This window comes from Bos javanicus, chromosome 2 (assembly GCF_032452875.1).
Source record: "Bos javanicus breed banteng chromosome 2, ARS-OSU_banteng_1.0, whole genome shotgun sequence".
Lineage (NCBI taxonomy): Eukaryota > Metazoa > Chordata > Mammalia > Artiodactyla > Bovidae > Bos > Bos javanicus.
In genome coordinates, this window is record NC_083869.1 from 34,602,192 (window position 1) to 34,628,613 (window position 26,422).

Sequence of the window (26,422 nt, forward strand, 5' to 3'; positions counted from 1 at the left end):
TGTAAAAACATATCATATATGTTTATATATATATTTCATGTTCTAGAGATCACTTAGAATCATGCTATGTAATTTTAAATTAAAGCTAAGTTGAAGTAAGAACCCTGTGTATCTCAGAATATACTCTTCTTTGTGATGAGTGATAGTCTTATTAAGACTCAAACAATCAATATGCAAAAATTTTTTGAATAGCTACTATATATGCAAGGTAACAAGATGAATGCTGAGGGTAAGAGCAAACCAGTAAGAAAAGAAAATCAATCCTCTGTCATCCGTATACTCATTGGAAGGACTGATGCCGAAGCTGAAGCTCCAATCCTTTGACTACCTGATGCAAAGAGCCGACTCATTAGAAAAGACCCTGATACTGGGAAAGATTGAGGGCAGGAGGAGAAGAGGACAACAGAGGATGAGATGGTTGGATGGCATCTCTGACTCAATGGGCATGAGTTTGGGCAGACTGAAAGATAGTGGAGGACAAGGAAGCCAGGCCTGCTGCAGTCCACGGGGTTGCAAAGAGTAGAACACAACTGAGTGACTGAACAACAGCTACATACGGGTGACATGATGAATGCTGAGGGTAAGAGCGGAAAGAATAGCAAAGATCTGGGCAATTGTTACTACTATGTAATAGACAACAGCTTTTGATATCACATTCTTCATAACTTTGTAAGTAAATGAGAACACACAAGCAAAGATTATCAACAAGTTAATGGTCTTAGATGTTAACTTCAATTTACAAATGGTTTGTTTAAAAAATTCATTGTCTATTATTTGCCCTTCAGAGAGCATTTTCTTCTAGAAGCATTTTATAAAAATCGTATTTGGGCTCCCAGGTTAACCCACATATACTACAAAACTTAAAAATAGGTTGGACTGCTATTTTAGTGATATTAATTAAACTGTAGAACTCAACTACTATTATTTCTATAGGAAAATATACTACAGTTTCTACTTGATAAATTCCTTTGCCTGAGCTACAGTCTCTCTTTCTACATCAGGAATTTTAGTCTGTTCTTTTTTATCACCACTCATTCATTTTTCAAAGCGTACTCAGTGTCTATTATTATATAAAATTCTACTTGACTTGAGCAATACAGACAGGCCTGCAGCTATTCTCACTAAGGATGGTTAGAGTATTCCCACCTGGGCTCACTTGGGACTGGAGCATTAAAGAAACAGAGGATTCCAATGAGAAGGCTGTTAATGAGGATTTTAAGGGGATGAGAGAAGAAGCATTAGCCCTTATGAGTAGCTGCGGTGGCCACTGTGCTATCAGAGGGAGGAGACAAAGCAAAAGGGAAACAAAGGTCTTTGAGAGGCAGTAATAGTCATTCATTAATGCAATTTGTTCAAATCTATAGGTTCCCAAGTCCCAGATTAGTTGTACATAATCACAGAACACAGGCCTTTGTATCAGAAAGCTCTGTGCTTCACTGGTTATGTGGCATGGGCAAGTTATTTAAGCACTCTAAACTTTGGTTTCCTCATAAAGTAAAATGAGGACTTGACATGCCTACCTAGTAGAGCTATTATGAAGAATATATAACATGATATATACTAAATGGCATGTATACATTTATGCATTTTGTAATTGTTGCTCCTATCATCATCATGATTATCATCATTATTTTCTGGTTCATTTATTGGTTTTTCATAAGATGTAATAAAACTGTTAACTTTCAATTGATGTAATACAAAAAAGAACAATAGGCTTTTCTCTAACATGCTGATATTCCTTTTTCTTTTGCTTCCAATTCTTTAAAGAGAATTAAATTCTGACCAGCATTAAAATAGTTTCACTACTAAGAATCTATCAAAAGAAAGAAAATTCCCATTCAATTTTGACTCTGGGTCATTAGATCACTAGGCAAATATAGTAAAGATAATATATGAATAGAGAGAATAATTCCATTTAAAAAATAGCTTAAATTATTAAAATTACATTAAATCACTGATTATTTTCTAAAATTAAAAATCAGATTTGGCTTCTACCTTAAAAAAGAGGACTGAATACACGTTTATTTTGTTATGACCTATAATTCACTAAGCTAAGGAATAATATAAAAAGAGACACGAGGAGAAACATCAAAAAGAGAGATATGTAAACAAACGGAATATGAAAGTCATATGAAAATAGGATTTTTGAAAAAGCAGAACAGAAGAGCAATACTACTAATAATAGTACCTTTACATTTAATCCTTAAACTAGGTTGTCACATGAATATATCGAGACACAAGTGACATGGGGCCAAGTTTACACAGCTAGAAATTCCAGAGCCAGAATTTAAACCTAGGTAGTGCTCTCTTACTCACTCACTCATAAATATATGTATATATTTATATATAAACAGATATATGTAATTACATATAAAAATAAAATTTATAAATTTATATAGGATATATATATTTATATAGGATATATATATATGTGTGTGTGTGTGTGTGTATATATATATTCTTCCAACTGCAGTAAAAGAGGGAGCTTGCCTGATGAGTAAAATATCAAAGAGGGTCTTGACTAAGAGAAGAGTTTATACTCAAAAAAGAAACAGAGTAAACAGATGGAGCCAAAAACATGAGAACTAGTTTAAAGTTTGACTACACAATAGTTGATACCAGAAATCCATCCCCAACTGCTACAGACTTACATACATACCACTCCAAGAATAGCCTCAGTCTTTTCTCTAAGCAATACCATCAACACTGTAAGGCAAAATTACTTTGGACCTAGAGGTCTCTATGGAGTGAAATCATCAAATCAAATATAAGGAAGAATGAAAAAAAATGTTTATTCTTTGCAGATTTTAGTTTTTTGTGCATGTGTCATTAATTAGAAAGCATAACTTGTAAGTAAACAAAGATATAGGATAGAGGAAAGAAGGCTTCCGACATAAGAAAGCACTCTCAGAAGGACAAATATAGTACAGCCCAAGAGTAAATCACAGAGGCAGTGAATCACAAGACGGGTGAATGCAAAGTTCCACTCTCTTTCCCCCATAGAAACCGCAATTTAACAAAATATGGACCAAAATACTGTAATGAGAATTCTAGAATCTAGTCAAGATGTTGCAGTACCAGAGTGCAAAGCTGTGAAAAGCCACATTCAAATGGATAAGAAGAGCAATTTCACTTTAATTGCCTCAGCCCCTTTTCTAAGCTGGCACAGCTTAGCAGTGGTAGAGAATAACCTGGCTCACACTTTTTACACTGAGGGTGAAGAGAAAAGTAGAGGCTGTATCTGACATTCCAGCTTTTCAGAGGGCTACTGAGGAACTGGTATCTGTCTTGCCTAATTCAGAGCACTGACAGAACCATTGTAGTCTGGATGCCTTGGTGCCACTGAGAACAAAGAAGAATGGGTAACTTGGCTTTCAGGGACGAGGATGGCTCAATGCAGTTAGGGGTAGGAGAACAATCTGAGGCTTCTCCCTCTGGAAGGAGTGAAAGGAGCATATGTCTGATGTTCAAGCTCTTTAGAAGAGTGCAGAAGGGGCTGGTATCTTTCTCACCTAATTCAGGCTGCTGATGGGGAGTCAGCATACAGCAGAAATCTGGAGGCCTCTGAGAACAAGGGACATCAAAGCAGCTTGCTACTGTAAAACTAGGACTTCCTAGGTGGCACAGTGGTGAAGAATCTGCCTGCCAATGCAGGACCTGCAGGAGATGCAGGTTCAATCCCTGAGTCAAGAAGATCCCCTGGAACAGAAAATGGCACTCCACTCCAGTATTCTTGCCTGGGAAATCCATCGACAGAGGGTCTGACAGGCTACAGTTCATGGGGTCATAAAGAACTAGACACAACTCAACACAAACACATATCGTAAAACCAGACAACTTGCAGTACCACAGAGTGACCCCAGGTAGAGCAAAACATTATGAGTCCCTGGAAAAAGAAATCAGCCAACTCTACCTAATTGAGAAATTGCACACACAGGCTCAAAGAATTTACATTTCCTTCCCTCTAAGAAAAGGTTACAGAGACCCCCAGAATCTCTAGTCAAGCTGATTAGAAGTCTTCTGCAGAAAGGGCCAGTCTATAAAGGCTATGAGATGTAGTTTTTATTTCAAGTGTGCCAATCCTAAAACAAAGTTATGGGATACATGAAGAAACAGGGAAACATGGCCCATACAAAAGAATAAAATAAATCAAATTTATCTTAAAGAAATGGAGGCATATAAATTACCTGACAGGGAATTAAAATAGCCATTATAATGATACTCTATGAGGTCAAGACAATGCATAAACAAAATGAAAATATCAGCAAAAAATAAAATATTAAAAAGAACAAAACAGAAAATTTGGAGTTAAAGAATACAATAATTGAAGTAAAAAAATTCAGTAGGAGGATTTAACACTAGGTTCAATTAAACTGAAGAAAGAATCAGTGAACTTGAGGACAGGTCACTTGAAATTATCCAGTCATAAGACATAAGAAAAAAGAATGAAACAGAGTGAAGAAAGCCCGAGGAACACATGGGATATCATAAGCAAATCAATATATGCATCATGGGAGCCCTGGAAGAAGAAAGAGTATAAGTGACAGAAAGCTTATTTAAAGAAATAGTGCCCCCAAACTTCCCAAAACTAAGGAAGGAAATTATATCCATATTTAAGAAATCCAATGGATTCCAATGATAGTAAATCCAAAGAAATCCACACTAAGACACATTATAATCAAACTGTCAAGAGAAAACTACAGAGAAAATTCTAACAGCAACAAGAGAAAAGTGGATCACCATGTGCAAGAGAAGCCCCATAATACTATCAGTGCATTTTTCAGCAGGAACTCTACAGGCCAGAAGGCAGTGGGATGATGTATTCAAGGTGCTAAAAGGGAAAAACTGCCAACCAAGAGCACTATATGTGGCAAAAAAAAAAAAAAAGTGGTACCTGAAAAATGAAGGAAAAATAAAACCTTTCCATGTTTAAAAAAAAACCAAACAGCTGAGGGAGTTCATCATCACTATAACTGCCTACAAGAAATGCTAAAGGGATTCCATCAAGTTCGAACAAAGGGATGCTGAACAACAACACAAAGCAATGAAAATATATAGCTTGCTAATAAAGGTAAATATACAGACAAACACAAAATACTGTAACAATGGTACATAAATCACTTTTTCTGGTATAGGGGTTGAAGGACAAAAGTATTTTTAAAAACTATTACTATAAAAATATGTTAATGGATACATAATTCAGAAGGATGTAATGTTTTGACATCAATAACACAGAAAGTATAGGGAAGAGGGAGTCAATGTGAAGAGTATTTGTATGCAATGGACATGGAACAACAGATTGGTTTCAAATAGGAAAAGGAGTACATCAAAGTTGTATATTGTCACCCTGCTTACTTAACTTCTATGCAGAGTACTTCATGAGAACCGCTGGGCTGGAAGAAGCACAAGCTGGAATCAAGAGTGCCGGGAGAAATATCAATAACCTCAGATATGCAGATGATATCACCCTTATGGCAGAAAGTGAAGAGGAACTAAAAAGCCTCTTGATGAAAGTGAAAGTGGAGACTGAAAAAGTTGGCTTAAAGCTCAACATTCAGAAAACGAAGATCATGGCATCTGGTCCCATCATTTCATGGGAAATAGATGGGGAAACAGCAGAAACAGTGTCAGACTTTATTTTTGGGGGCTCCAAAATCACTGCAGATGGTGACTGCAGCCATGAAATTAAAAGACACTTGGAAGTCAAGGTATGACCAGCCTAGATAGCATACTGAAAAGCAGAGACATTACTTTGCCAACAAAGGCCTGTCTAGTCAAGGCTATGGTTTTTCTAGTGGTCACATATGGATATGAGAGTTGGACACTGAAGAAAGCTGAGTGCTGAAAAATTGATGCTTTTGAACTGTGGTGTTGGAGAAGACTCTTGAGGGTCCCTTGGACTGCCAGGAGATCCAACCAGTCCATTCTAAAGGAGATTGGTCCTGGGTGTTCTTTGGAAGGAATGATGCTAAAGCTGAAACTCCAGTACTTTGGCCACCTCATGCAAAGAGCTGACTCATTGGAAAAGACTCTGATGCTGGGAGGGATTGGGGGCAGGAGGAGAAGGGGACGACAGAGGATGAGATGGCTGGATGGCATCACTGACTCGATGGACGTGAGTTTGAGTGAACTCCGGGAGTTGGTGATGGACAGGGAGGCCTGACGTGCTACAGTTCATGGGGTTGCAAAGATTCAGACACGATTGAGTGACTGAACTGAACTGAAAATTAAGTTTTATCAGCTTAAAATAGATTGTTGTAAATATACGATGCTTTATGTAAGCCCCATGGTAACCACCAAGAAAGTACAATTTTGTGTAAAACATCCACAAAAGAAAATTTAAAAGGGACCAAAACATATCACTACCAAAAGAAATCAACAAAACACAAAGGAAGAAAAAAAGAGAGGAAAGAGGGTGAAGGATAAATATAAGACAGAAAACAACTAACAAAATGGCAATAGTAAGTTCTTCTCTATCAATAACTACTTAAATGTAAATGGATTTTACTCCCTAATCAGAAGATACAGAGTGGTTAAATGGATTAGAAAAAATCCAACTATATACTATCTAGAAAAGATTTTTGATTTAGGAACACACATAGAGTGAAAGTTAAAGTATAGAAAAAAATATGCAAATAGTAACTGAAAGAGAGCAGGGGCCAGGGTGGGCCATAATCATATTAGACAAAATAGACTTTAAGTCAAAAACTGTCAACAGAGACAAGGAAGGACATGATAAATGATAAAAGGGTCAATTAATTGGGTAGATATAACAATTAAAAAGATACATGTACCCTATAGCAGAGCACCAAAATATAGGAAGGAAACACTGACAGAATTGAAGGGAAAGATAGATAATAACAATAATATTAGGAGATTTCAATACCTCACTTTAAATAATGGATAGAATCCAGACAGAAGATGAATAAGGAAACATAGGATTTGTAAAATACTATAGACCAAATGAACCAAATATCATATACAGGGCATTTCATCCAACAGCAGCAGAATATACAGTCTTTTCAAGCACATACAAACCATTCTCCATAAGAGATCATATTTTAGGTCACAACCCAGTCTTAACAAATTTGAGAAGACTGAAATCAAAGTAAGTGTACTTTCAAAGCACAGTGCAATGAAACTAGAAATCAAAAATAGAAGGAAACTAAAAAATTCAAAAATATATGGAAAGTAAGCAATGCATTCTTGAACAACCAATAAGCCAAAGAAGATATCAAAAGAGAAATTAGAAAGTATCTTAAGACAAATGAAAACAAACAAACAAAAATACTAAAACTTATAGGATGCAGCAAAAGCTGCACAAAAAGGGAAGTTTATAGCAACAATTGCCTATATTAAAAAGATGAAAATTCTCAAATAAACAACCTAACTTTAAAACAGAAGAGACTAAAATAATAAAAACAAACGAATCCCCAAGTTAGCAGAAGGAAGGAAATAATAATCATCAGAACAAAAATAAAACAAAAAATAAACAAAAAAATGAAATAGAAAATAGAAAAACAATAGTAGAGATCAATGAAAATGCATTATTTGTTTTTTTTCCAAAAAATCAACAAAATTGACAAACTTTTAGCTAGATTAAGAAAAACATTAAGAAGACTCAAAATTATTAGAGATGAGATATTACAACTAATGCCACAGAAATTAAAAAGATTATAAGAGATTACTATGAGAAATTCCAAGCCAACAATTTGGATAGCCTGGAAGCAATGAATAAATTCCTAGAAACATGCAGTCTACCAAGACTGAATCATGAAGAAATAGAAATTCTGAACAGACCTATAACTAGCAAGGAGACTGAATGGCTAATCAAAAACCTCCCAACAAAGAAAAGCCCATGACCAGATGGTTTCACTGGCGAATTCTACCATACATTTAAAGAACTGGTGCCAATCCTTCTCAAGCTCTTCCAGAAACTGAAGAGGAGGGAACACTTCCAAACTCATTTTATGAAGCCAGAATTACCCTGATACCAAAGAAAAAGACATCAAAAGAAAACTAAAAAACAATATCCTTAATGAATATAGATGCAAAAATCTTCAACAAAATATTAGCAAACTAAATTCAACAACACATTAAAAGGATCATACATCATAACCAAGTAGGATTTATCCCTGGAACACAAGTATGGTTCACCAAACAAATATTAATCGTTGTATTACACCACATTAATGGAACAAAGGATAAAATCATATGATCAACTCAATAGATACACAAAAAGCATCTGATAAATTCAACATCCTTTCATGATAAAAGTACTTATCAAACTAGGAGTAGAAGAAAGCTGAGCGCCGAAGAATTGATATCTTTTGATCTGTGGTGTTGGAGTAGACTCTTGAGAGTCCCTTGGACTGCAAGGAGATCCAACCAGTCCATTCTGAAGGAGAACAGCCCTGGGATTTCTTTGGAAGGAATGATGCTAAAACTGAAACTCCAGTACTTTGGCCACCTCATGCGAAGAGTTGACTCATTGGAAAAGACTCTGATGCTGGGAGGGATTGGGGGCAAGAGGAGAAGGGGACGACAGAGGATGAGATGGCTGGATGGCATCACTGACTAACATGAGTCTGAGTGAACTCCAGGAATTGGTGATGGACAGGGAGGCCTGGCGTGCTGTAATTCATGGGGTCGCAAAGAGTCGGACACGACTGAGCGACTGATCTGATCTGATCTGATCTGAGAAGGACATTATCTCAACATAGTAAAATCCAGTATGACAAGCCCACAGCTAACATAGTAAACAATGAGGAAAAACCAGAAGTTTTTTCTCTTTAAGAACAAAACAAGGATGCCCATTCCTGCCATTTCAAGTCAAAACAGTACTGAAGGTCCTAGTTAAAGCAATTCAGTTAAGGGGGAAAAAAAGCATCCAAATTGGAAAGGAAGAAGGAAAATTATCTCTACTTGCAGATTATATAATATAATACAAAGAAAACTCTAAAGATCACACTCACACTCACACACACACACACACACACACACACACTGTAAGAATAAATGAATTCAGCAAAGTTGCAGGATCAAAAGCAACATTAAAACATTAAAAAACTCAGTAGAGTTTCTATAAACTAGCAATGAATAATCTAAAAAGGGAATTAAGAAAACAAACCCATTTACAATAGCATCAATAAGAATAAAATACTTAGAAATAAATTTAACCAAAAATGTGAAAGACTTGTACACTTAAAACTACAAAGCACGGCTGAAAGAAATTAAAGAGGACGCAGACAACTGAAAAGAAAGAAATGTGTTCATGAACTGGAAGATTTGATCTACAAATCAGTGCAATCGCTACCAAAATATCAATGACATTTTTTATAGAAATAGAAAAATTAATCCTGAAATTCATATAAAACCATGAAAGATTCTGAACAGTCAAAACAATCTTGAGCAAAAAGAACAAAACTGGAAGTCTCACACTTCCTAATTTCAAAATATATAGCAAAGCTAGAGTAATTAAAAAAAAACAAAACAGCATGGTACTGGAACAAAGACAGATACATAGACCAATAGAACAGAACAGAGAGCCCAGAAATAAACCTTCACCCATGCAGTCAAAGATCTTTGACAAGAAAGGCAAAACTACGCAATGTGGAAATGTTGAAGTCTCTTCAACAAATAATGCTGGGAAAATTGGATATCCACAAGCAAAAGAATAAAATTGGACCTTTTATCATACACAGAAATCTATTCAAAATGAATAAAAGACTTAAACATTAGACCTGAAACTAAAAATTTTCTAGAAGAAAATGGGGGAATGCTTTATTACATTGGCCTTAACAATGATTTCTTGGATATAACACCAAAACACAGTTAATAGAAGCAAAAAAATAAACAATCGGACTACATTAAACTAAAAAGCTTTTACACAGCCAGGGAAACAATAAGCAGAGTGAGAAAGCAACCTACGGAATGGGAGGAAATACCTGCAAACTGTATCTGGTAAGATAGCAATAACTATACGTTTAATGGTGCAGCCATTATGAAAAACACTATATAGTTTCCTCCAAAAAATAAAAAGAGGGCTACGGGATCCAGAAATCTCATTTTTAGATCCAAAGAGACTCCGATCTTGAAGACATGGTGTATTCCCGTATTCATTGCAGCATTGTTCAAAATAGCCAAGAAGTGGAAACCATCTAAATATCCATCAACAAATGAACTTTTTTAAAAGTGTAATTATATATACAGTGGAATATTATTCAGCCATTAAAAAAAAAGGAAATTCTCTCATATGCAGCAACATGGATGAACATTGAGGATATCGTGCAAAGTGAAATAGCCAGCCACAGAAGGGCAAATGCTACATAATTCCACTTACATGAAGTATTTCAAGTAGTAAAACTTATAGAAATAGAAAGTAGAATTGTGGTTTCCAAAGATGGGAAGAGAGAAATAAGGAGTTGCTTCAATGGGTATAGAACTTTAGTTACGCACCATGAAAAAGTTCTAGAGATCTGCCGTGCAACATCTGCTGTTCTATATACTTATACTTTTAATAAGCAGTTAACAGGGTAGAATTAGTGAATTCTTCGGAAAGCTTGAGGACATTCAAGCGTGGAAGGCTGGAGAAAGAGCAGTTAGCAATACAAGGGGAAAAAAAAAAAAGCTTTACAAGAAAAACATGTTCCAAGGAGGAAGAAAACTGAAATATATATAATGATTTTGAGCAGCTCATGAAATGTTGAAAGGAAATTCATTTTATCATGATGTTATGAACATTGTTGGGTTTTTATTCTTCACTATACATATTTTCAGTTATTTTCTTAGGACTTGCTGAAGGGATTATCACATACATTCAGTTATTAGGCTCCATTAACTGCTGGGTCATTACTCTATTGTTTTGTTTGTTGTTTTTTTTTTATCAAGATTTTTAAAAAATTAATTTATTTGTTTTAATTGGAGGCTAAGAAAGCTAGGGCATAAAACACTCTGGTGACATGATGCAATTAAACTCTAGCTTCTTTGCAACTGAGGTTATTGTTTGAGTTTTTTCTGACCCCAAGAGGACTTTCCTTAGCTGTCTCTTTCCCTGGTTCTCTCTGGTATAGTAACTGCCCTGTTGTTTAGTCTGTCTCTCTTAAGGCTACCTACCTTCTCTTAACTGCTTCTTAACAAAACTTCCAATATTTTTAAAATTTAGTTAAAATTTTATTTTATATGAGAGTAGAGTCGATTTACAGTGTTGTGTTAGTTTTAGGTGTACAGCAAAGTGATTCACTTATAAATATACATATATCCATTCCTTTTCAGATTCTTTTCCCATATGGGTTATTATAGAATACTGTACTGAGTACAGTTCACTATGTTATACAGTAGGTTTTTGTTGATTATGTTAAACACAGTAGTGTCTATGAGTTGATTCCAAACTCCTAATTTATCTCTTTAAACTTTCCTCATTGGTATCCCTAAGTTTGTTTTCAAAGTCTGTGAGCCAGTTTCTTCTTTGGAAATGTTCATTTTTTTTTTAGATTCAATATAAAAAGTGATTTATGACCTTAAAACAATTCTATTATTGCTTCCTAAAATGATTTTTTACCAGTACAGTTGTTTCACCAGTGTGAGGGTCCTTAGAGTTCCTTATGAAACCATTCTGAAAGAACATTGCTGTCTGAATGCCAAAGGAGTCACAATACTAGAGCCATAGAAAAGAAAATGTAACCTAAACACACTACTTGACTAGAGTGAGAAATATTTATATCAATATAACTATGTAAAGGTTTTTTAAAATCTTTTTTTAAAAGGTTTTTTTAAAAAAAAAAAAAACAAACATTTTAGAACCGATCTTTACACAAATTCAGTGTAATTTAGTTGCTCAGTCATCTCCAACTCTTTGTGACCCCATGGACTGCAGCACGCCAAGCTTCCCTGTCCATCACCAACTCACAGAACTTGCTGAAACTCATATCCATCGAGTCGGTGACGCCATCCAACCACTCATCCTCTGTCGTCCCCTTCTGCTCCCGCCTTCAGTCATTCCCAGCATCAGGGTCTTTTCCAAGGAGTCAGCTCTTTGATCAGGTGGCCAAAGTACTGGAGCTTCAACTTCAGCATAGTCCTTCCAATGAATATTTAGGACTGATTTCCTTTAGGATGGAGTGGTTGGATCTCCTTGCAGTCCAAGGGACTCACAAGAGTCTTCTCCAACACCACGGTTCAAAAGCATCAATTCTTCAATGCTCAGATTTCTTTATGGTCCAACTCTCACATCCATACATGACTATTGGAAAAATCATAGCTTTGACAAGATGGACCTTTGTTGGTAAAGTAATGTCTCTGCTTTTTAATATGCTATCTAAGTTCGTCATAGTTTTTCTTCCAAGGAGCAAGCGTCTTTTAATCTCATGGCTGCAGTCACCATCTGCAGTGATTTTGGAGCCCAAGAAAATAAAGTATGTCACTGTTTCCACTGTTTCCCCATCTATTTGCCATGAAGTGATGGGACCAGATGCCATGATCTTAGCTTTTTGAATGCTGAGTTTTAAGCCAACTTTTCATTCTCCTCTTTCACTTTCATCAAGAGGTTCTTCACTTCCTTTGCTTTCTGCCATAAGGGTGGTGTCAACTTCATATCTGAGATTATTGATATTTCTCCCGGCAACCTTGATTCCAGCTTGTGCTTCATCCAGCCTGGCATTTCTCATGATGTACTCTGCATATAAGTTAAATAAGCAGGGTGACAATATACAGCCTTGATGTACTTCTTTTGCAATTTGGAACCAGTCCATTGTTCCATGTCCAGTTCTGATTGGTGCTTCATGACCTGCATACAGATTTCTCAGGAGGCAGGTAAGGTGGTCTGGTACTCCCATCTGTTTAAGAATTTTCCACAGTTTGTTTTGATCCACACAGTCAAAGGCTTTGGCATAGTCAGTAAAGCAGAATAGATGTTTTTCTGGAACAATCTTGTTTTTTCAATGACCCAATGGATGTTGGCAATTTGATCTCTAGTTCCTCTGCCTTTTCTAAATACAGCTTGAACATCTGGAAGTTCTCGGTTCAGTTACTGCTGAAGCCTCACTTGAAGAATTTTGACCTTTTATTTGCTAGCATGTGAGATTAGGCAAATTACTTAACACTTAACTTTGGTTACAGAATAAAGGACCACTACAATAGAATAAGAGGTAGGGAGATAGGAGGAGGAACAGAGAACTGGAAGGAAAGATAGGTTTGTTTCTCTCTTCTTACAAGTGTAAAAAATTAATAAACAGCAACCTCAATTAAATAGCCTTGGGAGACCAGATAGGGGAGCCTCACAGCAGACCCCAATAATAAGAAGAAACATTTCCCCTTCTTCTCTGGCAAGAGCTCATCCAATTCAGCCAATGAAATGGCATGGACTGTTTGGTCACTATGGCCCTCCCAACTTCGTTTCCCCCTTTAGAAGAGCTCTCCTTTCCATTTTTGCAGGGAGCTTACATGTTGCAATGGTTGCAGATCCCAAATTGAAATTCTTTGCAAGTCCTGAATAAATTCTTTATTTTGCTAGAGAAATAACTGGTAGTCTATTTGTTGTAGGTCAACAATTTAATGGCCCTTAAGAGGATCCCCAGAAATCCCCCAAGAGCTCTGAAGCTGGTGAGCCAACAGGTGTGGTACCAACATTGAACCTATTGCTTCTCACTGCTTTTCTCACCAACCCTGGAGTTTGAGGGTGGGTCTTTCTCCTGGATCTGAGCTTCCATCTACTTTGCATTTTGAAGCTCTCCAGGTTTTACTCAGTATCTATTTTAAGGTTTCTTCCTTTCTGGTTAAGGCCTTGTTCTGTATGTGAGTATTCATTTGGCACTTTGGTCTGATTTTTGAAATCAGACTGTTCCAGCTGGAACTGGCTAGCTTTCGGCCCATTCCTTTTGGAACATGGGATGTTTCACTGGAGTTGTGCCGATTCAGCCTTTGGCCCCATTCCATTTTGAATAGGGGCTGTTATATTGGAACTGTGCGGAGCAGCTTTTGGCCTGGCTCCTCTGGGACCAGACTGTTCCCTTAGAACTGCTGGTATTAGGCCTGCAGGCTACTTGCACTGTTTACGCTATCTGAGCTATTTGAGTTGTTTGAGCTGCTTGAAAATTATTCTCTTTACTCTAGAGAAAACCCTCCAAGATTTGGGATCCCAGTTATCTAAATATTTTGAGGGTACCCCTCTTACAGGGACTGCAGCCAATTTTTATTTGAAAACCACGATTCTTCTTTAGGCACATTTCTAACTAAATGCACTGACCCAATCAAAGACAATGTATAGTATCTATGGCCATTATGAGAAAATTTTGAAGTCCCCTTAACTTTTCTTAAGGCTGAATTGGACAACCACAGCTCTAAAATTTCCAAAACTGAATGGAATTCATATTTCAATCAGTCATTTGAGGCTTCCAAATGTTATCAGGAGCTTAAAATTACCACACCACATAATAAGATTTGAAGATTTACTGAGGCAAACAAAGATAAAATGGCTTCCTAAGCCTCATGATCTTCTTCCTTATCTCAAGCCTCACCTCTTGTACTATCTTCCTCCTTTCCTGCTGTGCTATGTACAGCTCCTCTACTTTGTGGCTCAGATGGAAGGAATCTGCCAGCAATGTAGGAGACCTGGGTTCCATCCCTGGGTGGGAATGATACCCTGGGGAAGGGAATGGCCACTCACTCCAGTATTCTTGCCTGGAGAATTCCATAATTATAAGAGCCTGGTGGGCTACAGGCCATGGAGTTGCAAAGAGCTGGACATGACTGAGTGACTAACACACAATCTATGTACACTTAGTAGTTCTCTCAATGAAGTTTCCTTTTTCTCTGAAACAACACACTCCCCCTTTCCTCTGAACTTGTCCCTTAAAATTAAACATTCTAAGGATCCAGAGGCTAAATGCTTAATTTCTTCTACTCCCTGGATTAAAGCAGAACTGCCAGCCATAGCCAAAGATTTTCCTAAAATAAATGAAGATTCTCACAGATTTGCTCAGGGATTTAATACTCAGTCAAATTTATCAACTAGGTTTCTCTGAATAATATCAACTAGTTCATATCCTTGTCATGATGACCAGACTCAGCATTAGATGAAAAATGACAACTGGGAAAATCCTGAAAGGTCTCTAGAATTACAAACAGAGAGGAGCACACTAACATTATATGATCGTGCTAAGTTGCTTCAGTCGTGCCTGACTTTGTGTGACCCTACAGACTGTAGCCTGCTAGTCTCCTCTGTCCATGGGATTCTTGAGGCAAAAATACTGGAGTGGATTGCCATGGTCTCCTCCAGGGTATCTTCCCAATCTAGGGATCAAAGTCCCATCTCTCATGTCTCCTAAATTGGCAGGTGGATTCTTAACCACTAGTGCCATCTCAGAAGCCCCTGGGCTTGAAACTTGGATTTTCTAAATTTCATGCCCATCATTTAAAAGTGATGGTGTTGGACTTTTAAGTACATGGTTAACTATTTTCTTGTTAACTCTTTGCCTGAGATAGTTGAACCTCAATTTCCTTCTAAGGCTCTAAATGATACAGTGATAATCAAGATAGATACAGTCCCTGTCTCATAGAGCTTGGGGTTGAGTGATAATAAAAGCTGACATTATTTTTATAGGCCCAGTACTATGCTAAAATGCATCATATGCACTATTTCATTTACTCAGACAATCCTACCAACCTAGGGATTGAACCCGCATCTCTTATGTCTCCTGCACTGGCAGGCAAGTTATTTACCAGGAGTGCCACCTGAAAAGCCAGTTATATGATCAGGCTCAGGCAATTGCTAGGTGTCTTCATAGGGCAGTTCCTAGGGCTTTTCCAAAGCTTATTAATTGAAACAAAATTCGGTCCTATACACAAAATCCTAATAACTCTGTTCATTACAATTACAATCAATTTCAGATTATTTTTAAAGAAAATCCTGGTCTTCCTTCAGATGTTCATTTCACCAAGGTAGCTTTTAATTCTGTATTTATTAGTGGGATGATCCTGGATCTTTCCCTTCTAGTATGAAGGAACAGGATGGAATAGGAAACTGTGTTTACTCTAGATTTAATCTGGCAAACCAGCTCTTTCATGGTCTAGATGAGTAACCTAAAAAGAAGACTGCTAAAATTCTTAATCTTCAACTCCAGGAAATTAAATCCCCTAAATGAAGCCAAAACCCTCCCAGTTTCTGCTAGTATTGCAAAGAGAATATTGGAAAGGAGATTGTTACAAATTTACCTTCAGCCCTCTAACCAGCCTTTCCAATGTCCACTCAATTCTCAATTATGTGACTCTGAGGGACTACAGGGGCTCTCCTCAATCTTCTTCCTAACTGATTTAAAGAAACCTTTCTTCAGACTGAGGATGACACTCTCCCAGTCCTAACTGACAAGAGAACCACACTCCGGGTCCTCAATCCAACTACAACAAAGCAGCCTCTGCCTTGGTGTACTAACAGTCCAAATAGTGGGCATCTCTAGTGAACCTCAAGAGGTTCCTGTCTCTGAAGCTATTTCCTTTTGTTTAAGCTCTTTGAGACGTACACACCCTTTCTTCTTAGTTCTTCCGCCTCTAAGCATTTGCTAGGCTGAGACTTATAGAACTATCATGCCAGAATTTCTTTCTCCCAAAAAGAGTAAATAATTCTAGAACTTCACAGTAGTTGTCTAGGAAGCCAAGAAGATGATTTAAATGGCTCTTTGACATTTTTTACTTGTTCTCTCTCTGATGGTGCTAGAGCCGAATTCAGGAAACACTGATCATTTCTCCCTATTGAATCAGCTACCATCCTCCTCATGGAGAAAACCTCCAACTAATATTGGCAAAATTCATAGCACAACTCCCATCAAGATTCAAATACATCCTTCAAAAGTTCTTCCTGGAATTAGTCAATAGCCTATAATTAGAGAAATCCTTCAAGTTATAAAGCCCATAAAAAAATGTGAGTGCCAAAGAATTGATGCTTTTGAACTTTGGTGCTGGAGAAGACTCTTGAAAGTCCCTTGGACAGCAAGGAGATCAAACAAGTCAATCCTAAAGGAAATCAGTCCTGAATATTCATTGGAAGGACTGATGCTGAAGCTGAAGCTCCAATGTTTTGTCTACCTAATGAGAAGAACTGACTCAATGGAAAAAACCCTGATGTTGGGAAAGGCAGGAGAAGAAGGGGACGACAGAGGATGAGATGTTTGGATGGCATCAACTCAATGGACATGAGCTTGAGCAAACTCAGGGAGATGACGAAGGACAGGGAAGCCTGGTATATTGCAGTCTATGGGGCTGCAGAGTCGGACATGACTGGGTGACTGAACAACAACAATAAAAGCTTACAAGGCTCAAGACTGCATTATCCCTTGTCCTTGTCAGTTAGTTCCTATGATACTCCTAATTTTAGTGGGATGGGGCACAGTGGGTGTTGAGAGAGTTTATTCCTTAAGTAAGAACCAAGCTTTATTCATTTACCAAAAAAAAAAAAAAAAAAAAAGCTGGGGCAAGGGAAAAGACAAGTTTTACAGAAAATTTTAACAGTAACTCCCTTTGGTAAAAAGCATGGAAGTTTGTCTAGGACGTCCAAGCAATAAACAATATTATTATCCCTTGACACCCTATTGCCTCTAACCCTCATATGCTTCTAACATCCATTCCCCTTGGAAATAAATTCTTTACTCTAGTTGAGTGATGTGGTGCATTCTTTAGTATTCCAGTTGATGAAGCTAGCCAATATCTTTTTGCCTTTACTTGGAAAGAAAAACAATTCACCTGGACAGTAATGCCTCAGAGTATTACTGAGAGTCCTTTTTATTTCTCACAAATTCTGAAGGCTGATCTGGTTGACATAAAGTTCCCAGGGGTTCTACTTTGTTGTAATATATGGATAACTTGCTTCTTTGCTCTCTGTCTCAAGCCTCCTCAGCATCCATTTGCTAAAGCTTTTAGCTTAAAGGGACATTAGATTTCCAAGGAAAAACTGCAGTTTTCCCAAACCCAAGTTTGATATTTGGGGCATCGAATATCAGAACAAGAGTTACACCTAAATTTGGATAGGCTTCATGGTGTCTGTTTCCCCAAACCCAAAACTAAGCACCAACTGCAAGGTTTTTCTAGCTGGTTATTGGTGAAATTGGATTTCTATTTCTCTCCTATGGCCAAAAGTCTGTATTTTTTGATAAATAACCATCCTGACTCAATTTTATGGAAGAATAAGATGATACAATATTCTAATACTTAAAGGAGAGTTTGATAAACCCACTTGCCCTCGGGCATCCCTATTCTCAGATTTCCTTTGTGTTATGTGAAAAGGAAGGGAATGCCTTTAGGGTACTCAACTAAACATGGGGACCACCATCAATGTGCTGGGTGCTTTAGCAAGTAATTAGATCCTGTGGCAAGAGGACAAACCCTGCTGTCTTAGAGCCATTACTAACACTGCCCTTTTGGTTAAGGCCATGAAAAAAATGTTGTGGGATCCCTTTGACAATTTTTGTACCTCATGCAATGTAAGCCCTCCTGAATTCTCAATCCACTCAACATTTCTCAATTGGCTTCCTCGTCTCCTATGAAGTCTGTTTGTTAACTCCTCCTCTTTTATGTTGTAATAACCTTAACCCTGATATTCTTTTCTCCTCTGTCATTGATGAAGTCTCTCACAACTGCTTAATGCTGATGAATCACCTTCCTACTACTCATGATAATCTACAGGAAATTCATTTTGGCAATGCTGACTTCTCACTGATGGCTCTTATTTTAAAGGTAAAAATGGCATATATTAAGATGGCTATGCTATTGCAACTAACTGCCTTTAATATTTTTGAGGCAGCGTCTTTTCCTCTGAGTACTTTGGTCCCAAAGGCTGAATTATACACTCTTACACAGGGTTGTACTTTAACCAAGGGCAAAACTGTCAATTTTTAGACCGACAATAGATATGCTTTCAGAGTAACTTCTGAAAGCAATAGCAATAGTATGCTTTCATGATTTTTTAATATTATGAAACAATATGGCTTCTTTACTTCCATTGGAAATAAAGTTTAACGTGGCCCCTATGATTAAGAATTAATGGATGCATTACTTTTATTTGCCACTTTGTGAAAAGTAGATAAAGTATTAGTCACTCAGTCATATCTGACTCTTTGTGACTTCATGGACTATAGCTGTCAGGCTCCTCTGTCCATAGAATTCTCCAGGCAAGAATATTGAAGTTGGTAGCCATTCCCTTCTCTAGGGGATCTTCCTGACCCAGAGACTGAACCCGGGTCTCCTGCATTGCAGGCAGACTCTTTATCGTCTGAGTCACCAGGGGAGCCATCTGCCACCTTAGCTATCTACTATCAATATGCTGGGTCATTCTAAACTTGACTCTCTGAAAGCTAAGGGAAATTGCCTTGCTTACATTTTCACAAGGAATGCTGCCCTTAACGGAACTAACAGCAGAGAAACCTTTCCATGGTCCAAAGGGATATTTGGACATCCAAATGACAACTTAGAAAAACTGGCTAGAGAAGCCCAACAATTGACCTTGAAAAGGAAAGGCAAGATTAGAAATTCAAGAATTGTTGGTTTGATAAAAAGAGAAAGCTCTGGTTTGCACTAAATAACAATCTAGCCCTACTGGAGACTCTCAAATTCCCACTCCTCACCGCTGTAAATGCATTAAATCTCTGGTCTACTGACAAAATGATAGCCTTCATGAATTAATATTGGTAGGGAAACTTTAACAATGCCACAAAAAGTGCCTACTTTACTTGTTGGCTTGTCTGAAACACAACCCAGGGAAGCCTGTTTGTACTGTTCCTGGCCATTTTAAACCACCTAATTGACCATTTGAGGTCTGGCAAATGGAGTCATACAATTTCCTCTGTCTCACGAATATAAGTATGTTTTAGTCATGGTCTGTATGTTTTCACACTGGACTGAAGGTTTCTCTTGCAGACAAGCCACTGCCTCTTCTGAGGTTAAAGTTCTTTTGGAAAAGAGTATCCTCATCTAGGGAACTCCTCTTGAACTTCATAGTGATCTCATTTTACTAGTCAGGTACTTCAACAAGTCTGAACTGTTTGGCTTGTCTTACAACATTTTTACTGTGCATACCACCTCAGTTCTCTCGTTTAGCTGAATCCATGAATGGCATTGTGTGTGTGTGCTAAGTCACTTCAGTCGTATCCGCCTCTTTGCAACGCTATGGACTATAGCCTGCCAGGCTCCTCTGTCCATGGGGATCTTCCCCATCCAGGAATTGAACTCACCTGTCTTATATCTCCTGCATTGGCAGGCAGGTTCTTTACCACTAGCGCCACTTGGGAAGCCCATTAATAGCATTATTAAGACTCAGTTGGCAAATTTTGTAAAATTCCTCCAAATATATTGGCCAAAAGCATTGCTATTGGTCTTTTTAAATCTCAGATTCACCTCTTTTAGAATTCATAAATTCTCACTCTTTGAGACAGTCTCTGGATGCCCAATTCACTTGGCTCCTTGCCTCTTTTGAGCCATAACCGATGAAAGGCTGCTGCTGCTGCTGCTAAGTTGCTTCAGTCGTGTCCAACTCTATGCGACCCCATAGACAGCAGCCCACCAGGCTCCTCCATCCCTGGGATTCTCCAGGCAAGAATACTGGAGTGGGTTGCCATTTCCTTCTCCAACACATTAATGCATGCTGAGTCACTTCAGTCGTGTCCAAATCTGTATGGACAGCAGCCCACCAGGCTCCTCTGTCCACGGGATTCTCTAGGCAAGAATACTGGAGTGGGTGGCCATTTCCTTCTCTAAACCAATGAAAGGAGATATTCCAATATTTCAAAGGCCTGATTACTTCTATTAAAAATGCAAAATATTTCAGTGGAGCAATCTTTTCATAGCTCACTCTCAGAAGACAAAGGCCTTGAGCATCAGACCTTGAAATCTGAAGTTTTGTCATTGGAAAAAACACATCCAGAAGGACTCTCTTCAACCTTTCTGGAAAGGTTCCTATTAGGTTTTGCTAACTGAGCCTTGTGCTACCAAACTCCAGGGAATACTCTTGAGTTCACATGACACACCTAAAAAGCAACAAATCCTAACTGGATTTTTCCAGAATTGAAGCAGATGACATCTGATGAGACATCTTTTCCAAGTTATACAAACCAGGCCCATTGGATATCTGTCACCACACCTTTGATGATGTCATATGTTCAGATGGTCTTCAGTGTCTATGATTTTGATAACATGGACTTAGATAAAAAGTATCCAAGAGTTCTTCCTAGATCTCCTTGTTACTCAAATGTGACATAAATAGGTTTCAAATTTGCGCATTTTCTTTCTAACCTGGGACACTATACTCAGGTAAGGTCCTTCCTTGTATTGAAGGACAAAAAACTGGTGAAACCAGAACACCTCTTTTTTTAACAAATTTATTTAATTGGGGGATAATTGCTTTAAAATATTGTGTTGGCTTCTGCCACATATCAACATGAAGCAGCCATATGTAAAAATATGTCCCACACCTCTTGAACCTCCCTTCCACTTCCCACCTTCCCACCCTCTAGGTTGTCACAGAGTATGGGTTTGAGCTCCCTGCCTCATACAGGAAATTTCCACTGGCTATCTACTCTACATACGGTAATTCACGTTTCCATGCTATTCTATCAATCCGTCCCACCCTCTCCTCCCCCACTGTGTCCACAAGTCTGTTTTCTATTTCTGTGTCTCCACCGCTGCCCTGCAAATCGGTTCACCAGTACCATCTTTCTAGATTTCATATATATGTGCTGATATATGATATTTGTTTTTCACTTTCTCATTTACTTCACTCTGTATAATAGGCTCTAGGTTCATCTACCTCATTAAAACTGACTCAAATGCATTCCTTTGTGTGACTGAGTAATATGCCATTGTATATATGTACCACAACTTCTTTGTCTATTCCTCTGTTGATGGGTATGGGTTGCTTCCATTTCCTGGCTATTGTAAATAGTGCTGCCATGAATACTGGGTACATGTGTCTTTTTTAATTCTGGTTTTTTCAGGGTATATGCCCAGTAGTAGGATTGCTGGGTCATATGGCAGTTTTATTTCTAATTTTTTAAGGAATCTCCGTATGGTTCATCATGGTGGCTGTATCATTTTACAGTCCTACCAACAGTGCAAGAGGTTCCCTTTTCTCCACACCCTCTCCAGCATTTATTGTTTGTAGACTTGTTGGTGATGACCATTCTGACTGATGTGAGGTGACACCTCATTGTAGTTTTGATTTGCATTTCTCTAATAATGAGCAATGCTTATCATCTTTCCATGTGTTTGTTGCCTTCTCTATGTCTTTTTGGAGAAATGTCTGTCTAGCTCTTTTGCTCACTTTTTGATTGAGTTGTTTTATTAGTCCTGAGCTACATAAGCTGCTTTTATATTTTGGAGATTAATCCTTTGTCAGTTGTTTCATTTATTATTATTTTATCCCATTCTGAGGGTTGCTTTTCACTTTGTTTATAGTTTCCTTTGCTGAACAAAAGCTTATCTAAGTTCAATTCAGTTCAGTTCAGTGGCTCAGTCATGTCCAATGCTTTGCGACCCCATGGACTTCAGCATGCCAGGCCTCCATATCCATCACCAACTCCCACAGTTTACTCAAACTCAAGTCCATTAGGTCAGTAATGCTATCCAACCATCTCATCCTCTGTCTTCCCCTTCTCCTCCCACCTTCAATCTTTCCCAGCATCAGGGTCTTTTCCAAAGAGTCAGTTCTTTGCATCAGCTGGCCAAAGTATCAGAGCTTCAGCTTCAGCATCAGTGCTTCCAATGAATATTCAGGACTGATTTCCTTTAGGATGGACTGGTTGGAGATCCTTGTAGTACAAGGGACTCTCAAGAGTCTTCTCCAACACCACAGTTCAAAAGCATCAATTCTTCAGCACTCAGCTTTCCTTATGGTCCAACTCTCACATCCATACACGACTACTGGAAAACTGATGCTTTGACTAGACAGACCTTTGTTGGCAAAGTAATATCTCTGCTTTTTAATATGCTGTGTAGGTTGGTCATGGGAAATAGATGCGGAAACAGTAGAAACAGTGTCAGACTTTATTTTTTTTGGCTCCAAAATCACTGCAGATGGTGACTGCAGCCATGAAACTAAAAGACGCTTACTCCTTGGAAGGAAAGTTATGACCAACTTAGATAGCATATTCAAAAGCAGAGACATTACTTTGCCAACAAAGGTTCGTCAAGGCTATGGTTTTTCCAGTGGTCACGTATGCATATGAGAGTTGGACTGTGAAGAAGGTTGAGCGCCGAAGAATTGATGCTTTTGAACTGTGGTGTTGCAGAAGACTCTTGAGAGTCCCTTGGACTGCAAGGAGATGCCACCAGTCCATTCTGAAGGAGATCAGCCCTGGGATTTCTTTGGAAGGAATGATGCTAAAGCTGAAACTCCAGTACTTTGGCCACCTCATGCGAAGAGTTGACTCTTTGGAAAAGACTCTGATGCTGGGAGGGATTGGGGGCAGGAGGAGAAGGGGATGACAGAGGATGAAATGGCTGGATGGCATCACTGACTCGATGGACGTGAGTCTGAGTGCACTCTGGGAGTTGGTGATGGACAGGGAGGCCTGGCGTGCTGCGATTCATGGGGTCACAAAGAGTCAGACATGACTGAGCGACTGAACTGAACTGAACTGAACTGTAGGTTGGTCATAATTTTTCTTTCAAGGAATAAGCGTCTTTTAATTTTATGGCTGCAATCACCATCTGCAGTAATTTTGAACCCCCCCCCCCAAACATAAAGTGTGTCACTGTTTCCATTGTTTCCCCATCTATTTGCCATGAAGTGATGGGACCAGATGCCATGATTTTAGTTTTCTGAATGTTGAACTTTAAGCCAACTTTTTCACTCTCCTCTTTCACTTTCATCAAGAGGCTCTTTAGTTCATCTTCACTTTCTGCCATAAAGGTGGTGTGCTCTGCATATCTGAGGTTATTGATAATTCTTCCAGCAATCTTGATTCCAGCATGTGCTTTATCCAGCCCAGCGTTTCTCATGATGTACTCTGCATAGAAGTTAGATAAGCAGAGCGACAATATACAGTCTTGACGTACTCCTTTTCCTATTTGGAACCAGTCTGTTGTTCCATGTCCAGTTCTAACTGTTGCTTCCTGACCTCCATATAGGTTTCTCAAGAGGCAGGTCAGGGAGTCTGGTATTCCCATCTCTTTCAAAATTTTCCACAGTTTGTGGTGATTCACACAAAGGCTTTGGCATAGTCAATAAAGCAGAAATAGATGTTTATCTGGAACTCTCTGACTTTGTCGATGATCCAGTGGATGTTGTGTCAACCTGTCAACCTCTGGTTCCTCTGCCTTTTTAAAATCCAGCTTGAAAATCTGGAAGTTCATGGTTCATGTACTGTTGAAGCCTGGCTTGGGGAATTTTGAGCATTACTTTGCTAGCGTGTGAGATGAGTGCAATTGTTTGGTAGTTTGAGGATTTTTTGGCATTGCCTTTCTTGGGGATTGGAATGAAAACTGGCCTTTTCCAGTGCTGTGGCCACTGCTGAGTTTTCCAAATTTTCTGCCATATTGAGTGCAGCACTTTCACAGCATCATCTTTTAGGACTTGAAATAGCTCAACTATTGAAATTCCATCACCTCTACTGGCTTTGTTCATAGTTATGCTTCCTAAGGCCCACCTGACTTCACATTCCAGAATGTCTGGCTCTAGGTCAGTGATCATACCATCATGATTATCTGGGCTGTGAAGATCTATTTTGTATAGTTCTTCTGTGTAATCTTGCCACCTTTTCTTAATATCTTCTGCTTCTGTTAGGTCCATACCTTTTCTGTCCTTTATCGAGTCCATCTTTGCATGAAATGTTCCCTTGGTATCTCTAATTTTCTTGAAGAGACCTTTAATGTTTCCCATTCTATTGTTTTCCTCTATTCTTTGTACTGATCACTGAGGAAGGCTTTCTTATCTCTCCTTGTTATTCTTTGGAACTCTGCATTCAAATGGGTATATCTTTCCTTTTCTCCTTTGCTTTTCACTTCTCTTTTCTCAGCTATTTGTAAGGCCTCCTCAGACAGCCATTTTGCTGTTTTGCATTTCTTTTTCTTAGGCATGGTCTTGATCCCTGTCTCCTGTATAATCTCACGAACCTCCATCCATAGTTCTTCAGGCACTCTGTCTATCAGATCTAATCCCTTGAATCTATTTGTCACTTCCCCTGTATAATCATAAGGGATTTGATTTAGGTCATACCTGAATGGTCTAGTGGTTTTCCCTACTTTCTTCAGTTTAAGTCTGCATTTCACAATAAGGAGTTCATGATCTGAGCCACAGCAGCTCGCAGTTTTGTGTTTCCTGACTGTATAGAGCTTCTCCATCTTTGGCTGCAAAGAATATAATCAATCTGACTTTGGTATTGACCATCTGGTAACGTTCATGTGTAGAGTCTTTTCTTGTGCTGTTGGAAGATGGTGTTTGGTATGACCAGTGCATTCTCTTGGCAAAACTCTATTAGCTTTTCCCCTGCTTCATTCCGTATTCCAAGGCCAAATTTGCCTGTTACCCCAGGTGTTTCTTGACTTTCTACTTTTGCATTCCAGTCCTCTATAATGAAAAGGACATCTTTTTTGGGTATTAGTTCTAAAAGCTCTTGTAGGTCTTCATAGAACCGTTCAACTTCAGCTTCTTCAGCGTTACTGGTTGGGGCATAGGCTTGGATTACCGTGATATTGAATGGTTTGCCTTCGAAATGAATAGAGATCATCCTGTCATTTTTGAGATTGCATCCAAGTCCTGAATTTCAGACTCTTTTGTTGACTATGATGGTTACTCCATTTCTTCTAAGGGATTCTTGCCCACAGTAGTAGATATAATGGTCATCTGAGTTAAATTCACCCATTCCAGTCCATTTTAGTTTGCTGATCCCTAAAATGTCAATGTTCACTCTTGCCATCTCCTGTTTGACCACTTCCAATTTGTCTTGATTCATGGACCTAACATCCCAGGTTCCTATGCAATATTGTTCTTTACAGCATTGGTCTTTGCTTCTATCACCAGTCACATCCAAAACTGGGGTTGTTTTTGTTTTGGCTCTGTCTCTTCATTCTTTCTGGAGTTATTTCTCCACTGTTCTCCAGTAGCATATTGGGCACCTGGGGAGTTCATCTTTCAGTGTCTTATCTTTTTGCCTTTTCGTACTGTTCATGGAGTTCTCAAGACAAGAATACTGAAGTGGTTTGCCATTCCCTTCTCCATTGGACCACATTTTGTTAGAACTCTCCACCATGATCCATCCATCTTGGGTGGCCCTACATGGCATGGCTCATAATTTCATTGAGTTAGACAAAGCTGTGGTCCATGTGGTCAGAACAGTTAGTTTTCTGTGATTGTGGTTTTCAGTCCATCTGCCCTCTGATGGAGAAGGATAAGAGGTCTATGGAAGCTTCCTGATGGGAGAGACTAACTTGGGGGAGACTGGGTCTT

The 26,422-nt window shown here is 38.4% G+C and overlaps 1 protein-coding gene across 8 annotated transcripts in view; it reads right to left on the minus strand.

Annotated features, from left to right (window-relative positions):
- SLC4A10 (solute carrier family 4 member 10) overlaps positions 1 to 26,422 on the minus strand; it is a 343,489-nt gene that overhangs the window by 48,728 nt on the left and 268,339 nt on the right. The window lies entirely within an intron of this gene.